We start from the raw sequence: 9,850 nt of genomic DNA, 5'->3' as shown, positions 1-9,850 counted from the left end.
AAATCCAAGTCATTTTGAATCCAAGTTTCTCCTTTCCTTGAAAACCCTAGATAAGAGCCCTCAAATAAGGGTTGAAATTATGAGAAGTCCAAACGGCCTCAATCCAAATTGCAAGAAGACCAAAAATGCTTCATAAGATGAGCGTAGGGGAATCAGAAACTCAATATTGTCCCGAGGAAAATTAATCAAGTTAAAAATCCCTTAATAACTATTAAAATTAGGTTCTATAACAAGGGAAATAAAACCCTTGACAATTCAAGTCCAAAATGCCTTAGAAATTATAGACAAAAGGTGAAAACAATAACGATTCTGCTTGAAGAGGCCAATGATTATGAGGATTTCAAGCATTTTGATTGATCAGTCTTAAGGAAAGCATGCAAAAATCTCAATCCCACTATTTAGAATATGAACTCATAAGATGTGGAGGGTTGTTTGAAAGCACTCTCCATGCATAGGGAATTTTTGATGTTATAAAGGCACACTTAAATATGATATATCCTATTGCAATGATCGAGGAGGAAACATGTAAAGCATATGTTCTCTAATGTTTTTGCATGAGTGATGTTATATACACTTTGTTTTAGTATGTTATTTCCTATTTTGAATAACATATTGAATCTTGTATGATTATAATTATATCGAAAGGAATGTATGGAAGGGAGATTGGATTCACTATGATCATATTTGTGTTCATTTTTATGGAGTATGACCAAATATGTCTGAACTCCAATTTGATATGTTACAAAAATCAATTCTCTATCATGTTGCGAATTGATATTGTCACCTATGATTTGTGGAGAGATTAAGTGAAGAAGATTACAATATGGAATGGGGAAATATATATGGAAAAAGGAGAAGGAGTTTGATGAAATGTGAAATTGTGGAAGAAAGGTAGCCTTTGATACAATCACAATGACTAATCCAAGATTTGACTTAAGTAATGATGAGATTAATGAGTCTAAATTCTTTGGAATAAGATGAACAAATTGAGAGTAACTATGAAATTAGTAATCCAACATTCTATCGAAGATTGTTCGATATGCAAATGAAAGTTTGGAGAATGAAGCCTCATTAAGAAAGATGAGTCATTTGTAGAATTGAAGGTGCTCTTATTATTACTAATGTTATGATGAAGGACAAAGTTGCTAAATTTGCAAGATGGATACATGAATGCTAATATCAATAGGGAGTTGAATTTTCCCTATAATCCTCAAAATATAAGTAACTTATATCTCTCCTCCTTGAAAATTGTTGTTTTTACTATTATGACAACTTCTTGAATTTTTATCTTTTGTTTGGTTATAATCACTCTTCCATTTCTTCCTAATGACGTTTGTAGGTACATTATGAAATGTGCTAGGTATTTGGTAGTAGGAGGAAGCATCAAGAAGAACATTGAAAACATTCCGGCAAAAGGATTTACGCTCAATATGGAAAAAATGATAAATATATGTAGAAGCATGTCAGAATACCAAATTATCTTCTAGATGAGAGGGAGAAAACAAGCTAACAATTCGGAAGGAAAGTGTGCTAAAAACCTAAAGAGAAGTATGTGTTGACTTCCAAGTGAATCATCAATACGTAGCTTGTAGCAGGTGGTATCATAAAGAAAAACTCATGGCAAGAGGGTTCTCCTAGTAAGAGGGAGAATATGTTTACTCTAGTTATCAAGTACACTTTTTTTAGAACTATTACTATTACATTCAAAATTTCACTAGGTGGATGTGGAGATAACTTTCCTCAAATGAAGTAATTCAGAGAGAAGAAGTGTACACAGAACTCCCTTAGGGTTTTTCAGTACATGAGAATAAGTCATTATTGTAAAATAGAGAAGGCTTTATATGATCAAAAGAAAACAAGTTGGCCCTAAAAATATCTAATGAGTCTTGGTTGATATTACTATTATATGAGTTGTTTTTTATAAGGGCGGAAAGAATCATGTGATAAAGGGAGAAGTCAAGCCATGCTTCATTTTTAGTGGGAGTTGACATCTGAGTTTAAAATGAAGGATCTTGGTTGGATACATTACTTCTTAGAACTAGAATTTGGATAAGAATATTATCACGATCCTTTAGAGAATTGGTATGATGCACCACTATTCCATGGCCATTTCCATAATAACTAATATGGAGAATCTAACTATTAGAGGGAGAAACCAACATTGCCATAGAAGAATCTATCGCAATGTTAGAGGGAGAACCTAGTCACGATGACAAATAGAGGAATATAAAAATTGGGGAGAGAGTATAGAAGATACGAAGAGGATGTTGGGATGACAATTTAGTTTTTTTATTCTAATTTGATATTTTGGATGAGAAATAAATGTACATCTATTGCACTCAAAATTATAGAGGCCAAGTATATTGTAGCCAGGTAGGCGTGTTGTGAAAACGTATGGCTTGAGTAACTGCTCACAAGATTTTTTGATCAGGTATACGAGATGACCATGATCATAAGTGGAAGAAAATTGAGATAAAATATTGAGACATGGTACATAAGGGAGAAGTGAGGATCTAATGCATTTCTGCAGTTAAGCTAGTTGCTGGCATTCTCATAAACCCTCTGTACCAGGGAATTTTTTTCACAGTTTAGGGATAAGCTTGAGAAGCTTGTATAGTTTAGGGACAAGTTTGAGAGGTTTGTGCACATCATGGAAAACCTTGAGAAGTTTGAATACTTTACGGACAAGCTGGAGTGGCTAAGAATGTTTTCCTCAGTTAGAGGGAGTGTTGATGTTGTTTCATCTAGGGGTAAGCATTCGCACTAGATCAAAATACATATAGATCAAGATATTGACTAGGGGCTACAAAATGTGGCTAGGAAGAATGACCTAGTGAGCATTAAGGCTTGTTGTGCTCCCTAAATGGGCAAGTTAGTTCCTCTAGCATCGAGTAGGAGTTACTGCTCAATTAACATGTAGTAAGGTTAATATCTCAGCTCTTCAGCATAGGTCACAAGTATTGACTAGGTTCCAATTGATGGCTTGGATAATTGGTGAATGGATCCAAATGAGATATTTTTGAGGATGATGTTGATGTAGGATGCTTTCCAAAATTAGTAGATAGATACATCAGCATAGCTAGCTCACTAAACCTTTTCATGGAGAATTTTTTAGCAAGAGAATATTTGATGAAGAAATTATAAGTACCTCCCTAGCTAAGAGGTAGTGTTGATTTTGGTAGCTACGGTTGGTCTTTATAATAACTATTTTAGCCTTCTAACTATTAAATTCAAGGCATGTTCTTCATGTCATTTTCAAAAGAAAGAACTTGAATTTTTAAATTTTAATATTTTGGAACCAATATATTTAGGTTGACCATCCATATGATCAAGTTCGCCTAACATGTTGTGGCACCTATTCAACATCCCAAGAAGTCTATCTATATAAAATTTTAACTCCACCTCTTCGCACTATTCAACCACACATAAGAGACATAATGTCTCTTGATCTCGACAAAGGAGTAAAGGACCATAAAGGCAAAGAAAAATCTAGCTTCTTCTCTCTAGTTTGACCTCATATGCGTGACTTTCTCTCTATTGATCTCACACATGTGGCCAAGTCTCTGTGTATATCTGAAAGTAGGTCCAAATCCCTCTAGGTGAAAAACAAGGACAAAATCTTGCCTTAATGGAGTAGAGTAGGCCAATTTTTTTGGGAAGCTATATGACTTGATAAGTGGGAAATTTTACTAGGTTTGCCTAGTGGCCCCTTTGTCGGTCAATTTCATATTCATTTTGTCTAGAAAGATTAGATGCATATCTTATTGAACTCAATAATTGTATGAATATACAGGGTAAGTTCCTTAGATAGAACACCAAGGGACACCACTCACAAACAAATCACAGATCAATAAACCAATATTCTTGACATGGTTAAAACCCTCCAAGAGGGAAACAATCGATGATCTGAGCTAGCACGACCACTTTAGGAAATTTATTGATGTAAAAAAAAGAAAATTTACATAACCTTCACTCATGAACGGTCACCTTACAAATGACCCTACATGCTCTTTAAATAGAGATCATGGACCAATTAGGTGTTAAGCCATGGATCAAGTGTCTGTAATATCGATGAGAGAATGAACAGTTGGACCACTTCATGTCTAGAACATATCGTGACCATCACATTGTAATTTACAAAAGTACATAGTAAATAAATACACTTTACCTAACTCTACACTAGACCAAGTTATACTTAACTATTTCCTATGTGTCGAAATATCCTAACAAAAATTTCTCTAATGAAAAAGGTTGTTGGGTTTTCCCCCAAGTGGATCCATGTTTCATGTGTTTGGTTGTCTCTTTATGATCCTACTTCCATTTATTTTTTCTACTATTGAAATCTTCTATGTAATTTCTTTATTATAGGAACACAATAAATATTAACTTAAGAAATCATAAGAAGTAACTATCTTGTGAGAATAACTTTGAAAAATCAACAAAAATAAACTAGGTACTCACCCGAGCCACTTCGGCCCTTGACTAACCATGACCCAAGGGCATCTAAGCTATCAAAATCACCTGGGTATCATACCTAGCATAGGCCACACCAACCCTTATCATGGTTCCCTTATCATGGTTGGACTTTTGACCACAAGTTTCTAACTCGCAACCTTTTCACCACAAAGTACCTTAACATAACACTGTGTCACCATCTATTCTAGACACGGTTTAAATTAAGTATGAACATTTTTTTCATTTTCTTTATTTTTTTTAAATAAATAAAATAAAATTATACGAATTAAATACTATCGAATTTTTCAAATGGATTTTTCTACTCATAAATTTAAATATTATCATTCAATTTTTAAAATTAATATGCATATATAAATTATAATATATATATAGCAAATTAGTTTCTTTAAATACAACATCTGTTTCTTCCTTGCATACAACAATTCTACACCTAACATATAAATCCAAGAGTTTCCTTTCCCACTCTTCACATTTTTAAGCATTTAAATATTACTATTTTAAAGTTGAATCTTAAATATTGGTATTTTAAAACTGAATTTTAAATATTACTATTTTAAATCTGAATCTTAAATATTACTATTTTAAAGTTGAATCTTAAATATTACTCTTATAAAGCTGAATCTTAAATATTACTATTTTAAAGCTAAATTTTAAATATTACTATTTCATGGTTCCCTTATCATGATTGGATTTTTGAGGACGAAGTTTCTAACTCGCAACCTTTTCACCACAAAATACCTTAACATAACACTGTGTCACCATCTATTCTAAGCACGGTTTAAATTATGGCTTTTTTTTTCATTTTCTTTATTTTTTTAAATAAATAAAATAAAATTATATTAATTAAGTACTATTGACCTTTTCAAATAGATTTTCTACTCATACATTTAAATATTATCATTCAATTTTTAAATTAATATACATATTTAAATAAATAATATATATTATTATTTTATTTTTTATGAGAATCAATTTTTTTAAATACAACATTTGTTTCTAGGAATTTTCCACCTAACATATAAATCCAGGATTTTCCTTTCCCACTCTTCACATTTTTAAGCATTTAAATATTACTATTTTAAAGCTGAATCTTAAATATTACTATTTGAAAACTGAATCTTAAATATTACTATTTTAAAGCTGAATGTTAAATATTACTAGTTTAAAGCTGAATTTTAATATCAATTCTCCGCCTAACATATAAATCCAAGAGTTTACTTTTCCACTCTTCACATTTTTAAGCATTTAAATATTACTATTTTAAAGCTAAATCTTAAATATTACTATTTTAAAGCTGAATTTAATATTACTATTTGAAAGATGAATTTTAAAATATTTAAAATATTACTATTTTAAAGCTGAATCTTAAATGTTACTATTTTAAAGCTGGTAAAGCCTAAAATGTCTATCTCGAAGCACTTTTCTCTGATGTAAATCCGTGAAGATTTTATTTCAAACACTCCTATTTGGTGTAAACTTCTGAAGCTTCTGGGTAAACCGGGTCAGCCCTGACAAAATTTTCTGAACGACTTTCCAGCTGGTAAAACAATATCCTATGAAAGGTTGAGTCTAGTTTTGCAAGATTGGCGTACTATTTTTGCGATATCGTTAAAACAATATTGAATATCCGAAGGCGGAGCTACTATTTTCGCTGACCAGATGGAAACGGCGATGTGGTTTGTTGTGAAAGGACTGTTCCAACTCAACCCTAACCCCTTTCCGATTCCAAGAACATCCCAGCTTGCATCATGCACGCCCTCTGTTTCCCAACTATTTGAACTAACTATATATAATGCATCCCACTACAGTAAACATTGAATTTGTAGGTTTTCCTGTGCGTTTCCTCGTTGTTTCTGCCAGAGATGGAGATATTAAAGGCAGTTGAGTTATTGATTTTTTCTGTGATGATGACAGCAGTAATTGCTCCCTCCCATCAACACACTACGCAACGTGACGCACTGCGATCGTGGCGCAGAGATACAAGATATAATAGCCATGGCCCACAAACTGCAGAGTGGGCTTCTGAGAGTTCCCTCATCAGTATCAGGAACGACTCCGAATATTTGAGTGAGTCAAAGAATGAGGGTCGCCGGAAATCAACCGATTATCTCCCTCGTGGTCTCCCAGGACAGCCAACGGGCATGAAATTTAGACAATACTCGGGATATGTAACAGTTAACGCCAGTGCAGGCAGAGCGCTTTTCTACTATTTCGCGGAGGCGTTTCCACATCCCAGCAAGAGACCGCTGGTTCTCTGGTTTAATGGCGGTACGTTCATTTGATATTTGTGTTTTTTTTTTTATGTTGCTGTTAATTCTATATCTATTGCCCAATGATCCTGGTCGTCACAAACCGCTATTTGAGCAGGGCCTGGATGTTCGTCACTCGGATATGGAGCAATGGCGGAACTGGGACCTTTTAGGGTAAACCCAGATGGAAAAACGCTTCGCTTCAATCGCTACTCATGGAACCGAGGCTAGTATTGCACCGTTTGTTGTTTATTATAGAAAGTCGGTTAACAAATATTTTTGTTTATGACCATTAGCTAGGAAGGACAAGTAAAGAACGTCAGCATAAATACTTATTGGAATTCATTTTTTCAATTCACTTGTCTGCACTTAGATTTATTTTAATTTTTTATTGATTTATATTAATTTATTTTCTTAATTTATTTTAGTTTTAATTTTTATTGATTTATATTACTTTTTTTTCTTAATTTATTTTAGTTTTAGATTTATTATATATAGAAGAACTAAATTATTTAAAATAAAATGAGATTTATATATCTTTGTTATTATGTATTTAGAAGAATTAAATTCTTTAAAATATAAATATTTTCTTTGTGAATTGGGGTAATCTAGGAATGAACATATAGCATTTATTTAGTTTCAAACCAATTACAAATAACTTTTTTTTATATCTGAATAAAGGCACAACAATTTGTCAATTTCACTGAAAAATATTAGACACATTCTTCACAATGAGGAATATACATTGAAATATAATTTTTATATTTCATATTCAGTTAGTTTTATTTTTTTATATTTTTCGTTTTTTAATATTTATAATTGATATTGTTGTTTAAATAATTTATTCATATTTAAATATTTTTCTCATTAATATTTTTTTTAAATATTTGACTTCAATGGCATACTAAATATTATATGAAATATTTGGTATAATGATTTTATTTACTTACAATTATATATATATATATATATATATATATATATATATATATATATTATAACTATACAAATATATAAATATTTTAAAAGGAAAAATATATATTTATATAAATATTTTTTCTTAGATAGATATGTTTTAAATAAAACACATTATTTCTATCTCAAATACCTAAAAAAAAATAACATATCTCCCTTATACTTAAAAAAAATAAACTATACATAATAATAAGAATTTTTTTTTATTTTCAATTGGTTTTTTCTTATATATAATTTTATATTTAAACTTCAAATTTATAATAAATTAAAATTTTTAATTCACACCTATACTTCCATTTCATTTAAATTAAATTTAAAACTAAAAATTTAAATAAATTTGTTTTTTAATTTTATATAAAGGTTTTTAGATTAATATTATTAAAAAGAGAACAATTATATTTAATCCCTTGTCCTGTGGCAAGAAGCATAATAGTCCTAACATGTATCCTATCAATCTTTAAAGACTACACCACAATTGCTTAAATAGTTCTAATGACATTCTATGAAATAAAAAAGAGCTGTTTTAGAAAAAAAAATAGTTAAATGTTACCTTATGTAGAAAAGAAAACTATTCAGATTTACTTTAGATTGTTTTCGTAGATACTTTTATACGCTAGGGTCTCTCTTAAATAATGTTCATGGATAACAAGGAATTATTGTAAAAGAAATAAAATTAAAATTAAAAAAAAAAATAAGATTAGTTTAGGTGGTTTTTATAGAAAATTTGGAATTTTCTAACAATTAAGTTTGGTCAAAAGGGGTGTCTTTTTTTTTTCCAAATTAATAATAAAATAGAATACATAGAGTATAAGCAAAGAAGCATGGAGAGTCACGACCCACATGTGTTACAAAAGAGTGCAGAAGATCTATCCTAAGAAGGGGAAAGCAAAAGATCTATTTTAAGAAGGGTAAACCATATAATTTGCCATGAAGTGGAAGTATGGTGTCATTGTTACAGTTAAAAGAGGAAAAAAACACAAAAAACAAAGGTGGGAAGAGCAGTTTATAGAGATCTTGCCACCACCACTATTGTAACATTGGATTGTGTGCAAAACTAGCGATAAAACATACCAATGACAAAATAGACATAGTCAAGTTGAGTTGGCACCGCATAAGTTAGATGGAGCATGGACGTGTTGTTGTTGTACATGTTCACCATTGGTTGGTCCAACATCCTCTACATTTCTAGGGCTGGAAGTGCCAACTTTAGGTGGTTCTTCCATGATGAAGCAACTAAATCGAATGGGGCGAGGGGGAGAGGACTTGTCTTTAGTTATCTGCACATCAATGAGAGAAAATGAGGCGTTGCATGATCCACTAGCTAGAGAATTATGCCCAATAACATAAATGGTGGCTGGAAAAGAGGAGCTGAGAGGGATCCAAACTAAAGTAGAAGAACCAAGAAAGGATGAGGTAGGAAGTTCTAAATGGAATGTTATGCTAAGATTGCAAGAGAGATTACAAAGGAAAGAGTAGATATGGATGGAGTGAGCATTGACTTTGACAATCCTTTTTGAATCACTGAAGCTATCTCATTCCTATCTGAGGAGATAATGGGAGAGGATATTAAAAATAGTTTAGAGGGCATTCCCCCCTCAATCAACCTCCTTAACTTCTAGACTTGTGGCCTCACCCCTAACCATGACCACCATGTCACGCCTAACCGTGTTCTCAAATCACAGGAGAAAATTGGAAGACAATGAAGTTTTGCAAGAGGCATATGGATATAGGGGGCCAATGTAGTAGAGCAAGTGGAGATGAAAGACTGGGCATGGAGCAAGATGACCAGTGAAGAAGGAGGGATACTCCAAATCACTGTCATGCTTTGAAACATTAACGAATATAGAGTAGTGTCTAGGAATGTGTTGGGTCAAAGCATGTGAGAACATAGTGAAAGATGGACGTTAAAGGAGGGTAGGAGCATGTGTGAGCAAGGCATGGAGAGAAAATGCTAGGTGGAGGTCAGCTTCACACAGAGGTTGGGAAATTGGGTGAGCCAATGTGAACACATAGATATGGGATTAAAGGAGTGTATTATTAGCTTTAAATATAATGTATTTTATATTTCATAATATTATATATTTATATATTGAATTCGGTTTTAAGATAAACTAAACATTTTAGTCAAATGAATTTTTTAGTTGAGTATC

The 9,850-nt window shown here is 31.9% G+C and overlaps 1 pseudogene; it reads left to right on the top strand.

The window, feature by feature from the left end:
• The first annotated feature begins 715 nt into the window (after positions 1-715).
• The window catches only part of LOC149194797 (serine carboxypeptidase-like 26), a 28,146-nt pseudogene continuing 19,011 nt past the window's right edge, over positions 716-9,850 (top strand).

Source organism: Pinus tabuliformis, chromosome 2_2 (assembly GCF_031772625.1).
Source record: "Pinus tabuliformis cultivar Carrire ecotype Pingquan chromosome 2_2, CPIR1, whole genome shotgun sequence".
NCBI classification, from domain to species: domain Eukaryota; kingdom Viridiplantae; phylum Streptophyta; class Pinopsida; order Pinales; family Pinaceae; genus Pinus; species Pinus tabuliformis.
The sequence above is the reverse complement of the archived record's forward strand: the minus strand, read 5'-3'. Positions and strand labels throughout refer to the sequence as shown.